The 20,862-nt window shown below is 43.7% G+C and overlaps 1 protein-coding gene across 2 annotated transcripts in view; it reads left to right on the forward strand.

Annotated features, from left to right (window-relative positions):
* The window catches only part of LOC138510587 (tyrosine-protein phosphatase non-receptor type 9-like), a 1,111,802-nt gene that overhangs the window by 96,998 nt on the left and 993,942 nt on the right, over positions 1-20,862 (forward strand). The gene's annotated exons all lie outside the window — the stretch shown is intronic.

Genomic DNA, 20,862 nt, shown 5'->3' on the forward strand with positions numbered 1-20,862 from the left:
CCTCCCACGTATTCCTCATCGCCTCTTCCAGCCTACCCTGCCGTAGAATTTACGTGTTCTTACACTTTACTCTTTCTTTGAGCCTACGGTCTATGGTACGCTTGGTAATTCCTCTTCAGGAGAGGAAAAACAGAACTGAAGCCAATGCGCGCTGCATGCGCTACTTATACTTACTGATGATGATGTCGACAGTCCGAACGGAGGCCCTCGAAGGTCATCGACTCGACGAGACGGCACACAGCGCCACCTGTCGGAAAAAAAAATCTGAAGCAGGTTAAGCTGGAAGGGTAATTATCATAAGATGAGGAATACGTGGGAGGAGCATCCAATCGAAAGAACGTTACCAGGGGTAAGTAACTTGTTCTTTTGTTAAATAAAAAGGGGAGAAACAAACATCTATCTTTCCCTAACCTAACAAGGATGTCCTTGCCTAATAAGCCAAGGCTAAAGAAAAATTACTGTGTGTCCAAAAAGTGTCTGACCATCACACTTAAACATACATCAAAATAATACAAGGTTTGGTTGGCTTTCTTAAATCACACAGAATAACATAGTGTTATACTCAAAATGTATAACCAGTAATCCTTATGACCAGGGTTGGATTCCCTTCCCTGGATCAATTCAGTTATATTCAGAACAACGTTTAATTTTAAGCAAGGTCTGTATAGTAACAACGTTCCATTCAATTTCTCCTTTCACTTGGCAAAGGCTTTGTTTCTCTTCCAAAGGCTTACTCACAATCAAAGCACTTTCACTTGGCAAAGGTTTGGTCACAAATCAAAGCAATTCACAACTTCCTGTTTGGAAAAACAACTTTCGCTTGATATAACAAAAATCTTCTCCAAACATAAATTCATAAATTAAGGTAAGCGTTATTTTCTCTACAGGCCAATCACTTGTAAGCACTTCTTACTTCTTCTCCAAAATAAACACTTTAGTCAGGATGGTTTCAACAATCACTTTATAAAATACAGCAGTTTATCAAAAAGTTATGGAGTTAACATTTATTTTCCACCACAATCTTTTACCACACTCGCATTGCTTGGAATCACTTATTCTTCCTGGTCCACTACAATTGTTCCCTTTACTGGTTTCCTCCTACTACTACAATGTTGTTCTCTGTGGTAATGCTTGTTCCAAACTCCCCACACAAGAACCACAAATGAGGACATTTGAACCAACAACTGCTTCTCTTGATATTCTTTTAGCTTTCATCAAAAAGGGTTTACATCTATTCACAATTCATATTCCACAAAGGAATAACTGCCTTTTTCTGGTCGTGCAGGCTCTTGGCTGCATGCAATGCGGATTACAATTGTCTCCCACTTTCTGGGAGAGTTGTACCCAATTTGCCCTGCTATTACTCTTTTGCTGATTTGACAATATGGGTTATAATCTCCTATAATCTCCAAGCTATAGCCCATCTATCCTGTCTGTGCAGGTCGCCATCTGCTGCAATGCCTTTGTCCGAAGCACGGACTCCATTGTTATCTCCCTCGTCCTGTACGTCCGAAATCCCATCCCAAATCTGGCTCTGCCTGGTGCTCCCCCCATTGCATTGCTTGCAGCCCACAAAGGTAAAAAGAAGCCAGACTCACCTCCTACCTATTATAAGAACGCACTAATGCATCGTCTGTCTGTACCTGTGTTATGCTATGCACCCTCTTTAAATCTACCCACTCCCGCAGAGCAATCGCTCAGGTCCTCCTGTTCGTGTGAATGCCCCTCCACACTCCCCACCAGTGACGAGTACCTACCCAGCAAAAGTGTTTTGTGTCTCCAGAGTCCCTTCACTTTGATATCCAGTCTTCACCTTCACCCTGCCTGACTTAACCTTTGAAGAAGACAAAGATGTTAGTGCACAAACGTAAGTCTTCAATATGGGCAGGTTCACAATTTTATATAAAATTATAGGTGTGAGGGAGGAAAAATGACCCCGACACAAGATCACAAAATGAAAAAGTATGGACTCCCCCTTCCCCTGCACACTTTCAATGCTGAACAGATCAGCCAAAACTGAAACAGTTTTCTCAGGAAAATTAGAGCAAGCATTATACAACACAAAAGTAAAAAGGTGAAGATATTTATTGACTTCAGTGGCTTCTTGAAATTAGGCAGTCTGACATAGTCTGACGCGTTTCAGTGTTCAGAGCCCCTTCTTCAAGAGCAATTCAGACTGCAAGGAAATGCCAAAACAAACGTACCAAGTCTGTATAGACATCACATTAATCAACAGATAAGGTAATATCTTACTTAGAAGCCTGTGCAGACTTGCATGCTTTTCATGCCATGGTAATCTACAAAGTCGTGTTTCAGGTGAAATTGGAATAAAAGGCTATCCCAATGTAGTCCCAAGAGCCAACTGGATGTAGCTAAGTGCTTAAAAGAAAAGAAGTGAAAGAAAACCTTGTTCCTCATTTTCCTGGTGTAGCATGCTGTAACCATGCATGGAATAAATGGCCAAAGCTAGGAAAAGCTTTACAAAATGCGGACCTACCTGGCCACAAAGCACTAAAATATGTCCGAAAAGCATGGACGGCATGCTCGAGGACCAAGGATGTAATAACGGTACAGTAAAAAACTAAAGAAATCATAAGAAACTGATTTTGGGCTCAACTCAACATAAAAAATAGCATTCAAGAGATGAAACAAGCATTGAACTCGTTGACCTGATTTTCTAATAGTGATTGGGAATTCCATTAACGGTAACCTTAGAGATTGGAGCCGATTCACAGAACAGCTAGACTGAGTATGTAGTGAATGCGAGTCCTGGAAATCGTGCGATTCTTTCCAAAAAAGAAAAAAAAAACTTAATCGCACCAAGTTACCAAGTGAATACATAGGAGGTGCTTGCCAAACACTTAAACCCCGAGCAGAGTTTATCAAAACGCGTTGGATTTGAACACTACCCTTTCGTATACAAAAACCAAACTCCATGTGCAGCTCGCAGAAGTGACGTTCTATCAGCTTACACGGGGGAACCCGGAAGTCCTGGAATGAACCTAGCGGTCTCCTTTGGAGTGCTCCGGGTTCAACCCACCAGTATGCCTTGGCGTCTCCTTCTGGCTATGGTGTTTCCACTCCTCTCTCCGGGACCTCTTCTGTTTCTGACGGCTCCTCTCGGTCTTCCGCCTTGCGCGCCAACCTTCTATGGAGCTCTTGCAGCTCTGCACACTCTCGAGGGTGAATATAGCACCAGAGCAGTTCACAGCATTTCGAGAGCGTCTCTCCACGTGGCGTGGCTCGCTTCAGTACTGTTTCCCACTGCACGTCCTCTGCATGGCCACGTTGCCCTGAACCACATCTACTACACAGCTTTCAGCTGCTGCCACAACGCCTTTAACAACTTCTTCCTGCTGCTGCTTCTCCCACTGCTGCCTGTCTCGCACTTGAACAGCTTTCAAGTTCTTAAAGGTCCTGCTCAGGTGTTCTGCATTAAAACAAGTAGACCGCTCATACCCATTCTTTACCTCTGATCCACTCTTCCTTATGTCAGCATTAAGAGCATTATGGACTTGTTTTATTCTTAGTTAATCCCATCTGATTGAGTAACTGTGCATGTTCTGATTTAGGACAGGTTATTAAAGGAGTTGGTGTTTTTCCTTTTGGGTTTGGACCTTGATATAAGGCATAATCATAGCATCTAGAAGATGTGATGTTAACTTCCTGATCTCTAAGTGTACCATTTTCATGTTTGTAAAAAGGCTTTTCAAGTTTGGTACTTTGGTTGTTACCGGGAGTGGGAATCATACATTAACAACATGCCATTAAATAGTTGGGCATTATGGAAATCTTATCCTCAGACAAAGGTGAATACATACCATGTCTCCCCTAACCGAGTCACCACTTCCCCTTGACAGCCATCTCCTGCCATGTTATCCTCCCTCATGATACCACCTGCAGGGTTAGGATCAGGTAGCGGCTGCCTTCTCCTGGCCACATGGGAGGAGACTTTAGGCTGGGTGTTAGTGATGCGACTGCACGATTCCTCACAACGCCCACCGCTTTCAAAAAAGAGATGAGGAATACATTAAATCAGAAATAGTATCCTTGCGCAATGAACTCTCAGCAGCTGTAGCTGCCAATAGCAACGACATCGCTGCATTGGGAGAGCTGGTTCCCCTTATTGAAAACTCAGTCTCGCGCTTGGAAAACAGCACCCTGATTTCTGAGAAATCGGGAGATTTCAAGGATCTGCAGCTTAAAATAGAAAAGCTGGAAAAAGGAACAAGGAGGGAAAACCTTAGGGTAGGTTTTCTGAAGGATGGAGGTGGGATGACCAATATAACTTGATGCTTTGAATTCCTATTCCACCAGGTACTGTATTGCAATCCGTCTAAGGAAATAATACTGGATGCATCCCATCAAGAGGGCCTGTCCAAGACAAATGAGAATAACCCACCAATGGACATTGTAGTTTGAATTTCATGAATATCGCACCAAGGTGAAAGTAACAAATGCTGCGTGCAAAAATAGGGAGGTGGATCTTCGTGATAGTAAAGTGCACACTTTCCAAAACCTTGTTCCTGCGACCCTAGCAAGAAGACAGATGAAGCCAATCATCCAACAACTGATTAAAAGAGACCAAAGATATACATTGACATATGCATTTGGTATTCAGTTCCATCTGGATGTGATAGTAAAGAAAATCCTGAAACTCGAGGACAGGGCAAGACAACTAGGGATAGTGATAGTTGGGGTGGGGGAAAGTCCACCAGCCAAAGACTCAGAGCGAAGATTGATCCCACCTCTGTGACTAAAACATGATAGAAGAGGTTGTGAGTCCTGAACAGGAATTAAGGAGATGCTCCTTATGCAATTTTGGTACTCTGTGCTCTGATCAGCAAATGGAACTATAGTCAGGAGCTTGTCCAGAACGACCAGAATTAATCAATAGGGCCTCAACTAAAAACATGATAGGGTAATCAAACTAATGGGAGTATGTGACATGGTAGCAGAAAAGTTAGATGAAGCTCAACAGGAAATAATTCATATGCATGTGTTACATAATGTTGATTGGTTCTCGGGGGGCAGAACGGGATAGCGGAGTTGATGATGCTGGAGGAAGAAGAAATTAAAGGTTGGCTGAGAAGGGGGAATGGGGAGAGGTGTTTTACTTGTGGGCACAATAATCATCATTGGGGCATAAGAAATATTTGGTAAAATTCTGGTTTGCAAATATGAGATGATGAAAAAGGGAAAGGGACTACCCATAAGACACAGATAATGCATTTTCAAATGGAACACTATAATAATGATATTGGATACAAAGTTTGGTCTCCCATTGTAAAAGGCTTTCAATCCTGTGACGAATCGCAGAATCTCCTCAGTTCTCCCCAGGAGGTAGAGACTCCCCTCATGGGGATAAAGACTATGTTCTGTGAAGGTACTCCCTAACCCTCTTGCACCCATAAAAACCCTATAGTCTGCAGAGTGCAACTGAAAATATTACTGTTACTGTAACATTCCCTCCTTGAGACTTGACACCACTGAGACTAGGCAGAACAAGGATGATGGCACACCATTTTCTAAGAGTACTGGGAACGATGGCCATGAGGAGGCATGAAGAGTACATAATTGAACCAACCAAAAGACTGACACTGCGCTGGGCCAAGCTAGGCGAGACAAAAACTGAGAAAGGACCGAAGGAAGAAGAGAGAAGTCGACAAAGCCCAGGAAATTCAAATCCGGGAACCTGACGGCTGTACAGAGGAACTGGTCCTTGAAAGAAAGGACATTGAAGCAGCAGAAGAATCCTGGCAGCCAACTCATTCCAGTGCCGGGGAAGTCGAGGTGTTGGCATGACATCTGGGAGGCGGCCGCGTCAGTCCAACAACAACGCCAAGACCACTAGCCCCAGGCCTTTGCAGAGCTGTGCATACGAACCAGAAGGAAGCAACGAGCAAACAGCCCCAGAAGAACCGGACACGCCTTCCCAATACAAACAAGGTAACGGGAAATGCAGGTAACCTGGGTGGGGTCAAGGGAGCACAGAGTGTGGAAGTTGCCCTGGGAGTAATCTCCCTCGTCGCATTAGTGATATCCAGAGAGCCAAGAGTCAAGAAAGCCTCAGGCGTAATGCCCATCACAACAGTAGTGATACCCAGAGAACCAAGACTCAAGAAAGTCTCAGGAATAATCTCCCTCTTCACATTAGTGATAGTCAGAGAACCAAGAGTCAAGAGAAACTCAGAAGTGATTCTCGTCACAGTAGTGATATCCAAAGGTCTGAAAAACAAGTACATTTGGAGGAATCTCCCTCGTCGCAGTGATAATCGAAGTAGGATTAAAGAGGATACTAGAGAACAAGAGCTATCTGGAAATAATCTTCACAACATCGTAAAACAAGGAAGAATTGCTTGAACTGTAAAGCAAGCTTTTTCAGAAGTTGAGTGACTTGGGAGAACTATTGTCAAAGAATATCTCAAGGCGCTCCTCAACGCTGTGTGAGGTGAGTCAGGAGAAGCGAGTCATTCTCCTGAACCTAATCATTGTTGAATGAGAAACGAGAGCAAATAATTGATGGGAAAGCGATACTGAGCCAGTTCACCAGGAGAAAGGAGCCATTCTCATGGTACTAGGTACCATTTTCATTTGGTTGCTGAACCCTTTTGTAGACTAGTGGTAGGGTTAGAGTACAGAGGAATGACTTTTAATTTGGACAAACATTCTGATGACAAGCCCCCCCGAGTTATAGTTGTTAAGGCAGGGATAACGCTTTAGAGATAGGGAGAGGTAGGACCGTTTCTTTTTTTTTTTTTAAATAAAGCTTGTTGAAACATGCCACCCCTTTTGTTCGGCTCCTTATGGCACCACGCCAGACTCCCCAAATAAAATGACACAAATGTACAGGTAACTGGCCAAAGAACAAATGTGCATAGTTGCTTAACAGAACGTACTGGCACAACACCCAAGAGGACTTGAATTTTACTCTTCAGCCGAAAGCAAGATGGTGTGAGTGGCATTAATATTTAATGCAAATTCCCAGTTCAAGATGAACAAGTAGGAAAGAGGCATAGAAGGAAGATACAGTATGGCAAAGGGTAAAATCAATCACAAAATTACACATTTGCGTCTTTTTATGCCCAGAGCACCAACCAGAATACATTTATGCTAAACCTTTTCCTAGCACCGCAGGGATTCTCCAGCGGCACATGTATAATAGCAAGAGATATGAATATAACTATGAACTCAGACTTGGACCGCTTCATGCACAGAGAGGGGCGGCGAATGGGGACTTTGAAACACCAAAATAAAAAAGTCCCTCAAAGAACATAACCTTGACGCATGGAGGCCAACTCCCAGAAATATGAAAGACCACACATGTTCACATGTCCATCTCTCCTACTCAAGGGAAAACGGTATCCTTGTATCCGGGGAAATGTTGAATCTTTTTTCTCCAGAATTGTTTAATAATTCGGTGCTCATATAAAGATCACTGCATAGTAAAGCACTGGCTACATGTTAATGGGGGTGCTGTTCAAAGAGATACGAGGATAATGGATGAGAGGACACTAAAATATTTAGCCTGCTGAAGTCAGATTGAGGAATAAATAAAAATAGCTAAACTACAATAAGGAACAAGAGACTGCACTTTGAATAAGATCGGAAGCTCTTAATCCAATGGTGTGTGAGGTAGAATAATATCATGTCAGACTTATTTAAGGAAACTAAGGAATAGTGAGAAGATTCATTGATACAAGTGCTGAGAAATCATCCCTGGACTAAGAACATTTGGGCCTGAAAAATGACCCAGAATGCCAGATAAAAATTAGGCGGAAGAAAATCTGCTTGAAACAGTCCTTATTTGAAAATGACAACAAAGCAGGAAGAATGTTAGTCCAAAGACTTAGATGGATGAGGGGGAAGGCTTACATACAAGCGGAGGGGGACTATGGCCCATTATTTAGAAATCTTTACTTGCGCAAGGACAAGGAAGGATTTCTTCTGCTTTCGTTGGAATCTGTATTCCACAGGAGAAGTGCCATTAAGATGTCATCTTGTACATGGGATTGGGGCAAAATGTAGATTTTGCAAGCAGACTGAAACCCTGGGAGATCTTTTGTTTGAGTGGCTTAGTGTGCGAACACTGAGATGCTTGCACTGTAAAAAGTTTTTCGATACCTGTATTAGCATTGATTGGGACTTATTCTGGGAAGTGTGTTCTTGGTCACTGAGTATCGATTGTCATATCAATGGTGAATTTTTTTAATTGTTTGAAATTAAATGAATAAGGGTTTTAGAAGTGCATAGTACCAGCGATTGGGGGATTTTAATGTTGAGAGAAATGAGATGTATGAATTGTTTGTAGTAATTGTTGTGGATTAAATAGGTGTTTTAATGCATGTTGGTTTTATCTGTTTGATATTTATGAATTGTATATTTTTTCTTTTATTTGATTGTATTGTTAAGGTTGAATATGTTTTTAAGCAATACACAATTAAACAAAATAGTCTATTATTGGGGAAAACAGGATTGAAGAGACCAGAGATTGTCAAAAATGTGATAGCTTTTATAAACGGTTTAAAGCTACACCAGGAGAGAGAAATGAGTGTGAAAGCAGGAATGCAAGATTCTACATGTCCTTTTGCTATATTATGTTGGGAGTATTTTTACTCCCCATTATATTTTTTGGGGGAGTATTTATTTGCTAATTTTAGGGAGTAAAAGTGGCCGATACACTTGGAGATATGTTCTCTCCTTGTTATTCCTTTTATAATTCAAACAGCATTGTTCTGAATGGTTTGACATTTTTGAAGTCCTGTGTTTGCCCCAATCAAGCGGGCATTGCAGTAATCTAGCCTTGAGAGGATAATTTCTTTGGCTAAGGTCACGCAATTCTTCTCCGAGAGGAAAGGTCTGATGTTTTTTAGTAGTCAGAGGTAGTACATGCAATTCCTGGTGACCTGATTTACATGGGCTTCTGCAGCCACGAAGGGTTCAAAATAGGTGCCCAATATTTTTACTTTACTTAGTCCTGGGATGCTGCATTTCTGGATTTTAAAGTTCAAGTAGTCTGGGCTCAATTTGATTCTGGCCTGAGGGGAGCCGAATATCAGTAGTTCAGTTTTACCTCCATTAAGGTGCCTCCCATTATTGGTCATCCATGACTCGATTAAACTGTATGTGCATTGAAGGTTGGCCGCATCAAGGTTGTCATAGTCTCCACTGATCTCCAAGACTATCTGTGTGTCGTCAGCATAGTTAGTTACAAATAAGCCCATTTCCTCAAGGAGTCCACAAAGTGGTCTAATATATACGTTGAAAAGGACAGGAAAAATGTAACCTCCTTGAGGCACGCCACAATTGATGGAACCCAGTGAGGGTGAAGCATCCCCCCAGCACATTCCAGGCATACCATGCATCGGGAATGACTGAACCCACTCAGTTGTTTCCTTCAAGCAATTGCCTAGGTCTTTCAAGGTATGGCGCGGACGTTCGTGGTTGAGAAGGTCGAATGCTGCCAAGTCCAAAAGGACCAACAGCCCGGCCTTTCTTTTGTCAATGGTATTCAGCATATGTGTTTGGCGGTCATGAGTGCTGTCTCCACGCTGTGCGATGATCTAAAGCCAGATTGCCTATTATGTAAAATGCTGTTGGCTTCCACAAAAGCCTGAAGATGAGACGTGGAAACTTTATCCAAGATTTTCAAAAGAAACTTGGAATTAGTCATTGTTCTTAAATTGTTGGCATCCTTACAAACCAGACCATGTTTCTTTACCAGCGGGTAGACTGTAACAACCTTAATTGAATCTAGGAGGTATTTACCACGGAAAGAGGTGTTAACAAATCAGGTAAAGAACGGGATGAAGGCCCCTTGATGATCCAAGATCATTTTTGGTGGTAGAACATTTTCTGGGCAGGACATGGGAGGCATGGTGGCAAGCGTTGTTTCCATGTGTACAAGAGAAATGGGGGAAGCTTTAAGTACAGCTGTTTTATGACTATTGGTGGCTTATTTGCTGCTTTTCCAGAGGGTGTGGTGTCGCTCATGTCTTTCTTCATCTTATTTTGAGCTTTAGCCACCTTTGCTGCAAAAGCTATCTGCACTTCTGCACAATCCTGGATTGTTGGTGAAAACAAAACCAATTTGGCTTTAGGTTTCTCCATAAGTTTGAAAATTCCTAATGATTTACTTGAACTTTTATTGGCCTCATCAATCTGTTCATTCTAAAAGTTTTTCTTCGTTTATATGATGGCGATACATAACATTTTTCCAGCTTCTTCTATTTGAGCTTGCTACCATCAGATGGGCATTTTAGCCACTGGGATTCTGCTTTTCTTTTCTCATTCTTCAGAAGATTAAGCTTGGGGGAGAACCGGCTTTGATGTCCCACATTATGCCTCACTAATTTATTTCTGAGAGGTTTTTCTATTTAACAAGTCTATCAAGGTGGAGTTATAGAATGTCACAATTTGCTCGACTGAGTCCAGATCGGATGTGCTGTTCATAATCTCGTCGAGGCAAAGAGCCTGCACCTTTTTGAAATTGCGACTAGTTACCTTTTTATTTTAAAGTGTTATTGGATTTCGTGAGGGGGATTCTGCAACTGAAGACAGACCATATGCATGGGGTGGTGCTGTCGATATGCACTGTTATAGGTGGTTTATAGTCATAATGTAGAAAAAGAAATGTCGACTTACAAAAGAAAACAATGTCGAAAACCTATACATATAATGAAAAGTCAATTTTTAGAAAAAAAAATGTCAAAAAAAAGTCAATTAGCACTATCAATAAATAAATAAACAAGAAGAGTATCATTTACTAGGGGGGGTTACCCCAACCCCCCTCACCCAACACCCCCCACTACCCTCTCATACTCAACACATTTTAATTATATATATATTTATTTTTTTTGAAAAAATTCTAAAAAATGTAGAAAAAATTCGACATTATTGTTTTCTAAAAAATAAAATCGACATTTTGACTTTCTACATTATTGCATTCTACATTATGAATGACCACCGTTATAGGTGATAGGATCTAAAACAAAAGGATTGGATGCCTTTTTTTCAACACCAAAAGGACCGAAAAAAGGGTCCAATTTTTTTTTATGGGGGGTTCCCCCGAAAACCCCTGTTTTCATTTGAAAACACTTTTTTTGCATACTAAAATACAAAATATATAAATAAATACATAAAAAAGCATTCAACCCTTTTTTCTGGTCCTTTTGGTTTCGAAAAAAAGGGCATTCAATCCTTTTTTTTCGATCCTTTGGCTGGACACCGATATGCACAGCTAGGTTTCTTGCTACCACTCAGTCCAACACGGTGGGGTAACTGTTAAATACTTGGTAGTCCCTTATTGAGGACCAATTCCAGCTCAATGGCCCCCTTTTCCAGAGGTATTGCTCTGCCAATGATTTAAGTCGCCTAGAAATAATGTTTAAGAATTTTTTTTTTTTTTTATTTGTTTATGGTTTTACAACCTTTACAAAAATCACCATTCTAATATGAGTTACAGTTTAAAATATCTACAAATCCTTTACAATCCACTTAACTTATTAACCTAAAATCGAAAATACCATACATTTAACATTTCAGCAGGAATATTTAGCGCCCACATATTACCACAGCATCATAAATCCAGGGTAGTGACAGTGCCAACTCAAATGCGTAAATTACACCAGCTGTTCGTCTTTTCCAGCTAATTCCCGTTCAATAATTACAAGGAAATTTGTTAAGCAAATGATAAGTGTTACACTTCTTCCCCACATACATCTTTGCCAAAGCGATTCCCTACTCATGCTCGCCTCAGTATAGAGGTGAGTGGCAAAGCATAGTTTTCGCTCCAATTCAAAATACCTGCAATATACAGTAAGGTGCTTCAAGGATTCAACTATAGCCGGTAGTTTACAGAATCTACATAATCCTCTCAATGCATTATTTTTATACTTTTGCCAGAACATCATCCTTTCATTAGTAAGCATCTGGTTAAGACGAAATCTTAGGTAGATCCTTCTTGCAATATTGCATGGAAATGCGATCTGATACCTTGGGCGAAATCCCCATTGACGTATGAATCTCGCGTATTCAGTGTATGTTTGATACCCATGGATCTTATCAGTCAGCAAACACCAATGATATCTGCAGTATTTAGTCTTACATGATGGTAACCCCAGTACCAAATCCTCATGTGAAATCATAGCATCTGAAAGGAATTTCTCCATCCTATTCTTAAATATCAAGATCGACCGAGGATGCCCCTTCTCAGTCATTGTTGCAAGTTCTTCGTACAATGAATTCTTAGGAGGAACCAGCATTTTCCCATAGTTGGTTAGCATTCGCCAATGCCATTTAACTGATAGTGGTAAGATTCCCAACTCATGGCAGACAATAGCATTTGGTATGGACATTGCAAGACCCAGAACCTTTTTCAACATTTTCCCCTGGATAGTATCCACAATATCATCCATCTTGTATAAACAAAGATCCAATGCATATAACAAGATTGCTTCGATCTTTTGTAGATAGAAAGTAAGCATTGGAATCATTGAAAATTTCTCGAGGCGATAGTACACCAGTTTAAGCTGTGCAGTCAACGATTGGGCTTTTTTGGTTAAGACCAACTTCCAGCTCTCACAAGAATAACTGCATGCCAGATGATGACCCAAATAACGCATGGATGGTGCCCTCGGAATCGCACAGCAATCAATAGCCCATATAAAGTTATTAGTTTTTTGACGTCCTTCATTGAATGTAATAATAAAGGATTTCTCCGTATTAATCGTTAAATTATGTTTACATGCAAAGATATTGTCATGATCTCTGCTTCCAAAAGGTCAGGACTTACCCAACTCCCTTGGAAGCAGACCCATAACCTAGGTTCCGAGTGCCAATCAGTTCCAATTGGGACCTTTTGGACCCTGTCCTGGTGCCAGTGGCACCAGGCTCATAAATATGCCCAGTCCCAGCGCTGGAAGCGCCGGGCTCATAATGCTTGGGTGGACTTACCTGCAGCAGACCATGCTGCTTACTTACCTGCCAGTTGAGCCTCTGATCCTCTTCTGTTTGGGACTACTTTTCCTGTTGGGTGGGGCAGGAGCCACTCCCTAGGTTCAGAACACTGGAACTCTTCTGGAAAGCAGGAACTCTTTTTCTTCTAGGCGAGGCTGTGGAAGGAGACACCTAAGCACTACAGGAGGCTATTTAAACCACACCCGATGGATGAATCTTGCTTTGCGTTATTCTGCATCCTCTGCAGCAGAACGCTCATCGTGTCTTCTGCATCTGATCCTGGGCCTAAGGGAAAAAGGCTTACCATCCTGAATCCAGTCTTCAGCAACACCTATAAAGACAAGAAAGAACAGGTTAGCACTACGGTCTTCAGTGACAGCGCATCTCTTACCTGGTCCATGGGCTGTCACCAACGCCTCGCGCTGCATTCCGGCATCTGAAAGACAAAGGCTTACCTACTCTTCGCGTGCTCCGGAGGTCTTCGCACTGCATTCCGGCATCTGAAAGACAAAAGCTTACCAACTCTTCGCACGCTCCGGAGGCCTTCGGCGCTGCATCCCGCATCTGAAAGACAAAAGAAGGTGCGTTTAAAGACATTGGGTAACTTTAATACTCACGTGCCATTACTCCTTCCCACGCCGAACCCACTGGGTATTCCGGCACCCTCCAGCAGCTCCGAACTTGTACCTGCAAGATAAAAGGACAGTTAGTGCGCATCGTGAAGCAGGCAACAAGCGCTTACTTACGTGCTTCCAGGCGCTTCTATTCCTCACACAGGTTCCATCCTCAACTCACTTCGGCCCGTCATCCGCCATCGCCGGAACCCTGCAAAACAAGAGACATCATTACAAAAGACTTTTAAAGACATTTGAAATGCTCGGAACTTACCGTTCGTGCAGTAAACGACGGACAGCAGTCCTCTGAAGTCAAGAGGCCTGCACCCTTATCCAGTGAAGAAACTGGTTACTGCACCCTGCCCCGAGGCAGATGGAGAGCACGGCGTTCACTTACCTAAGACATCTTACTCTTCGAGTCAGACATACAGTGCACAGAGGTCCAGCCCAAAGAGCCAACCGTGTGTTACACATCACCTTTGAAGATACGGTATTCGCCCAGTCCAGACCGGCACCTCTGCGGGAATCAGGTGAGCGTTACAGAACGCAAAGCCTACCGCAAAACTCCCGCCCAGGCGCTATGGAAACCTCGGATACCGACCAGCTAGCCCAGTTACTTGGGGAACTAAGAGCAGAAGTGCATGCAGCCCGTCAGGAAACGAACGCTCTAAGAAGGGAACTGATTATTTCCAAGGAGCGAACAGACGATCTCGCTAGACAATTGCTACAGTCACAAGCCGGACAGACCCCGTTACCCGCATCAGGGGCAAATCCTCCTTCAACATACTCTATGAATCCAGTGCAGATCAACCTACCTGGGAATGTACCTCTGGCTCCGCCCGAACGATTTTCTGGTGACCCAAAGAGGTTTGCAGTATTTATTAATCAGTGCCGGTTGCATTTCTTATGCCGGCCAGCAGCCTTTCCAACTGATCAAGCTAAAGTAGCTTTTGTGCTTTCGTACCTTAGTGGCAATGCGGCAGACTGGTCGATCCCTCTAGTTAATCAAGATGATCCGGTTCTCCATGATTTTCAAGCTTTTCAGCTCAGTATGGAAAAACTGTTCGCAAGACATTCACAGGGGCAGGCCTTGGACAATGAGCTTCTTTCGTTGCGACAGGGTAATCAAGACCTTTTGGCTTATATTGCATCTTTCAACAGACTGATAGTGGAAACTCAATGGCCTGAGGACAAAAGGATTACGCTGTTTTATAGAGGTCTACGTGGAGAGCTCAAAGATGTGTTAGCCCAAGTAGTGAATCCCCCGCAAGACTGTTCGGACTATATAGACTTAGTCGTTCAAATAGATCACAGACTGCAGAACAGGAAGGCCGATCGTTCCAAGTTTGATGCTCGAGTATTTTCCAAACCACCAACTCCTTCCAAAGGAGTAGACTCCGGGGAACCCATGCAAATAGGGGGCCTGAAAGGACCACTAACACAAAAGGAGCGGGAAAGGAGAAAACAGTTGCAATTATGCCTCTATTGCGGAAACTCAGGGCACTTTCTTCGAGACTGTCCGGTAAAACCAGCCAAGAAGGCAGTAGGAGCTGCAGTTACCAAGGTCACAAACTCTGAGCAGGGAAACGACCTCGCCCGACAAGAATAGAGGTCCTCTTGCCGAGCGTTAAAACCAGTTCCGTGACCTCGCATTTCGTGATACCTATGGTCCTCATTAGCCCTGATCATCCGGATCGATTACATGCGATTGAAGCTTACGTCGACAGCGGTGCCATCGGCAATTATGTGGATCATGAAATGGTTTTGAGGATGAATCTAACTCTTTGTCCCAAGGCTGTAAAGGACGTCATTACTACGGTGGATGGTACGGAGATAGCCTCCGGACCAGTAACGCATACCACTCAAGAAGTGACGCTAGTAAGTCGAGATGGACACCATGAGAAGATCGTGTTCGATGTGATCAAGGCCCCTCAGTTCCAGATTATTCTAGGAATACCTTGGTTAGAGAAACACAATCCTCAGATCGATTGGCGAGCAAGAACGGTTCAGTTTCCAGAATGTGTCTCTACTTGTCACCCTCCACCTGTGTTGCACTGGCAGCAATTTCTTCGGAGACTCCCCAGTTACCTCCCGAATACCTAGAATTCCAAGATGTTTTCCGGAAGGATCAGGCTAACTCTCTACCTCCTCATAGGTCTTATGACTGCCAGATAGACCTGATACCTGGATCTACTCCTCCTTGTAGTAGAATTTATGCCCTCACCGAGCCTGAGAACCTTCACCTCCGACAATACCTGGATCCAATACCTAGCGAATGGGTTTATTCGTCCTTCCAAGTCCCCTGCTTCTTCAGCTTTGTTCTTCGTTCCAAAAAAAGGAGACCTTAGAACTTGTATAGATTATCGCGCCCTGAACCAGATCACCGTTAAGAATAGATATCCGTTACCTTTGATCCCTGAACTCCTGGACCAAGTCAGAAAAGCATGCATATATACAAAGCTGGATCTTAGAGGAGCCTACCACTTGGTACGAGTAAAAGAGGGCGATGAATGGAAGACGGCCTTCCGCACCAAGTATGGGCTATTTGAATATCAGGTCATGCCCTTCGGACTTTGCAATGCCCCGGCCGCCTTTCAATATTTTATGAACGATGTCCTCAGAGAGCTCATAGATGTGTGTGTTGTTGTTTACATTGACGACATCCTCGTTTATTCTTCATCGGAATCTGAACATCGGAAACACGTGAAAATGGTCCTCGAGAGATTGCGTCAACACAAACTTTTCGCTAAATTGGAAAAATGTTTTCAACGTAACTGAAGTTGAATTCTTGGGATTCATATTATCACCTAGCGGAGTGCGTATGGATTCAAAGAAGGTCGATGCAATTCTCAAATGGCCATCACCATCCTCCGTGAAAGGTGTTCAAAGCATGTTAGGCTTCGTTAACTTTTACCGCAGGTTTATCCCCGAATTCTCCCGAATAGTCCAGCCCATCACCGCCTTGTTAAAGAAAAACAAACGTTTTGAATGGTCTACCGAGGCGGAACAAGCTTTCCAGAATTTGAAGACTAAATTTATCTCTGCACCAATTTTAAAACACCCTCGCCCCGAACTCCCCTACATCGTTGAAACTGATGCTTCGAGCCTTGCCATGGGGGCAGTTCTATCACAAAAGGACCCAGTAACCAATCAGTTGCATCCCGTGGCATTTTGGTCCCGCAAATTCTCGCCTCCTGAAATCAATTACACGATTACTGATAAGGAACTTCTGGCTATCAAGTCTGCCTTTAAGGCTTGGCGGCATTATCTTCTGGGGGCCCGACACACCGTTACTGTGATTACGGATCACCGAAACCTGCAATATTTGAAAACCGCAAAAGCCCAATCCTCTAGACAACTCCTTTGGGCACTATTCTTTGCCGAGTTTGACTTCATAATTACCTATCGACCTGGTACAAAAAACGGTAAAGCTGATGCCCTTTCTCGGATGGGAGTGGAAGAACACTTGATCAACCCTAAACCTGTACCTATCATTCCCGAACAAAGAATTTTGGGTGTAATCGCCACACAATCCATAGAGGAAGTTAAGGATAAAGCCAGGCAACTTGTAACTCCAGCAGACATACAGAATTGGCATCTGCAGGGAAAGGACTTTGCAGTGAAGGACAACTTATTGTATTTCCAAGAACGATTATACCTGCCCAGCACGGATTTACAGAAAAAGGTAATCTCTTGTTATCACGATTCTTTAATGGAAGGACATCCCGGTATGGCCAAAACCTCCGAAAAGATCAAGCGCTACTTCTGGTGGCCGTCTTGGAAAAAAGATATCAGAGACTTTATAATGTCCTGTGGAGTATGCGCCCAAAACAAGAGTCAAAAGGAAAAACCAGCCGGCCTCTTACGCCCTATTGACATCCCACCTCGCCCTTGGCATACGCTTTCTATGGACTTCATCACCGATCTACCTCCATGCTCCGGATACAATACGATCCTAGTAATCGTGGACTTATTCTCCAAGATGGCGCATTTCATTCCACTCAAAGGCTTGCCAACAGCAGCAACTCTGGCCCGAGAATTTCTCGAAAACATCGTCCGACTGCACGGTTTTCCTTCAGTTCTAATTTCGGATCGAGGTAGTCAATTTATTTCTCATTTTTGGCGAAGTTGCTGTCGGTCGGCTCAAATTGATGTGAGACTATCGACCAGTCACCACCCTCAAACCGACGGACAAACCGAGAGGACCAATCAAACTCTGGAACAGTATTTACGCTGCATGCTGCAACAAACTGAAAAAACTTGGAAAGATATCCTTTGGATAGCCGAATATGCCTACAATAACTCTGTCCACTCGGGAACTGCGAAACCCCGTTTTTTCTTTTGTACGGCAGTCACCCTCGAACCTCGGAGTTGGATCCACTCCAAGATCTTGGAACACCAGCAGTAGACTACCTGCATTCTACAATCACCCAAGCCTTTAAGGAAGCCGTTTCTCACCTTCAAAGGGCTAAGGAACAATACAAGAAAGGAGCAGATCAACATCAGAAGGAAGCCCCCCAATATCAAGTAGGAGATCAAGTCTGGTTATCCACCAAATATCTACCTCTAAAAGGACCACGCACATTCAACCCAAGGTACCTTGGTCCCTATTCCATCACTACCATAGTAAACCCAGTAGCGGTCAAGTTGGACTTGCCCCCGCACATGAAGATACATCCGGTCTTCCACGTCTCTCTATTAAAACCCGTGCAACCTCAAACCCGACTAACTAAATCTCCAAAACCTATCCTAAAAGCATTCTGGACTCCAAGATCTCCAAATCTAAACTATTTTACCTAATTGACTGGAAAGGCTACGGCCCCCAAGAAAGATCCTGGGAACCTGCAGAATATGTCCACGCTCCTCGTCTAATCAAAAGATTTCACCGAACATTTCCTGACAAGCCCAAACCCCCGGAGAAGCCCGGTTTGGGAGGAGCCATGAGGGGGGTGCTGTCATGATCTCTGCTTCCAAAAGGTCAGGACTTACCCAACTCCCTTGGAAGCAGACCATAACCTAGGTTCCGAGTGCCAATCAGTCCCAATTGGGACCTTTTGGTCCCTGTCCTGGCGCCAGTGGCACCAGGCTCATAAATATGCCCAGTCCCAGCGCTGGAAGCGCCGGGCTCATAATGCTTGGGTGGACTTACCTGCAGCAGACCATGCTGCTTACTTACCTGCCAGTTGAGCCTCTGATCCTCTTCTGTTTGGGACTACTTTTCCTGTTGGGTGGGGCAGGAGCCACTCCCTAGGTTCAGAACACTGGAACTCTTCTGGAAAGCAGGAACTCTTTTTCTTCTAGGCGAGGCTGCGGAAGGAGACACCTAAGCACTACAGGAGGCTATTTAAACCACACCCGATGGATGAATCTTGCTTTGCGTTATTCTGCATCCTCTGCAGCAGAACGCTCATCGTGCCTTCTGCATCTGATCCTGGGCCTAAGGGAAAAAGGCTTACCATCCTGAATCCAGTCTTCAGCAACACCTATAAAGACAATAAAGAACAGGTTAGCACTACGGTCTTCAGTGACAGCGCATCTCTTACCTGGTCCATGGGCTGTCACCAACGCCTCGCGCTGCATTCCGGCATCTGAAAGACAAAGGCTTACCTACTCTTCGCGTGCTCCGGAGGTCTTCGCACTGCATTCCGGCATCTGAAAGACAAAAGCTTACCAACTCTTCGCACGCTCCGGAGGCCTTCGGCGCTGCATCCCGCATCTGAAAGACAAAAGAAGGTGCGTTTAAAGACATTGGGTAACTTTAATACTCACGTGCCATTACTCTTTCCCACGCCGAACCCAGTGGGTATTCCGCCACCCTCCAGCAGCTCCGAACTTGTACCTGCAAGATAAAAGGACAGTTAGTGCGCATCGTGAAGCAGGCAACAAGCGCTTACTTACGTGCTTCCAGGCGCTTCTATTCCTCACACGGGTTCCATCCTCAACTCACTTCGGCCCGTCATCCGCCATCGCCGGAACCCTGCAAAACAGGAGACATCATTACAAAATTCTTTTAAAGACATTTGAAATGCTCGGAACTTACCGTTCGTGCAGTAAATGACGGACAGCAGTCCTCTGAAGTCAAGAGGCCTGCACCCTTATCCAGTGAAGAAACTGGTTACGGCACCCTGCCCCGAGGCAGATGGAGAGCACGGCGTTCACTTACCTAAGACATCTTACTCTTCGAGTCAGACATACAGTGCACAGAGGTCCAGCCCAAAGAGCCAACCGTGTGTTACACATCACCTTTGAAGATACGGTATTCGCCCAGTCCAGAACGGCACCTCTGCGGGAATCAGGTGAGCGTTACAGATATAGAAAAGGTTCAATTTAGTCTGTAACCCATAGGGGGTCCTATCGAAAAACAGTAGATCATCCGCAAAACTTAGCCAATTCAACGCAATACTACCCAATTTTGCCGGAAAAATCACTGCCTCCTGCCATTGTTCGTCCAAATCCAATAAATAGAGGTTGAACAGCACTGCAGCAAGATTGCAGCCTTGTTTCAGGCCGATCTCAGTCGGAATGGCTTCGGTGAGTACACCAGCCTTAGTAAGTCGGATGCGATATGTTGTATGTTGGTGCAGGGCCGCTATGATTGCAACTAATTGCGATGAGAAACCAAATTTAATCAATTTATTCCAAAGTAGCTCTCTGATTACTGAATCAAACGCAGCAGTAAGATCCAAGGCCGCCATGTAAACACAACCGGCCTTGTCTAATTTGGTTTGCTGGTACAAATTGGCAATAATAGTTGCGTTGAGCTGGCAGCCCATGAATCGTCGAAAGCCAGTTTGGAATCTGGATAATAGGTTAGACTGATTAATATATTGATTAATGGCTTGTAATAGGAGATTAGTAAAGATCTTTGCCGAGGCATCCATAAGAGCAATCGGCCTGAAATTCATTGTATCAGTCATTGGCCCCTTTTTATAGATTGGAATAATTATCGCTGAGCACCAGGAGGTGGGAATATGCCCAAGATAATAGATAGCGTCAAATTTGATTTTAAATAATGCCGCCCACATTTCCGGATTAAGCTTAATAAGAAATGGCGGAATGCCATCCGGACCCGGAGCTCGCGACCCATTGGATTTTGTGATGGCCAACTGTATTTCCTCAATAGACCAAGGACAACCCTGAAAAATGGGACGAAATGACAATCTCTCCTCTAATAAAAATTGACTTGGCATAGCGAATTTTGCTCTAATATGATTTACTCAGGAAACAGCAGAGATAGCTGATTCTTCAATCTTCTCGGCTGTGCCAAATAGGGTACGCATAGTCACCCATA

The sequence above is a fragment of the Ambystoma mexicanum genome, chromosome 6p (genome assembly GCF_040938575.1).
Source record: "Ambystoma mexicanum isolate Mex_15411 chromosome 6p, UKY_AmexF1_1, whole genome shotgun sequence".
NCBI classification, from domain to species: Eukaryota; Metazoa; Chordata; class Amphibia; order Caudata; family Ambystomatidae; genus Ambystoma; species Ambystoma mexicanum.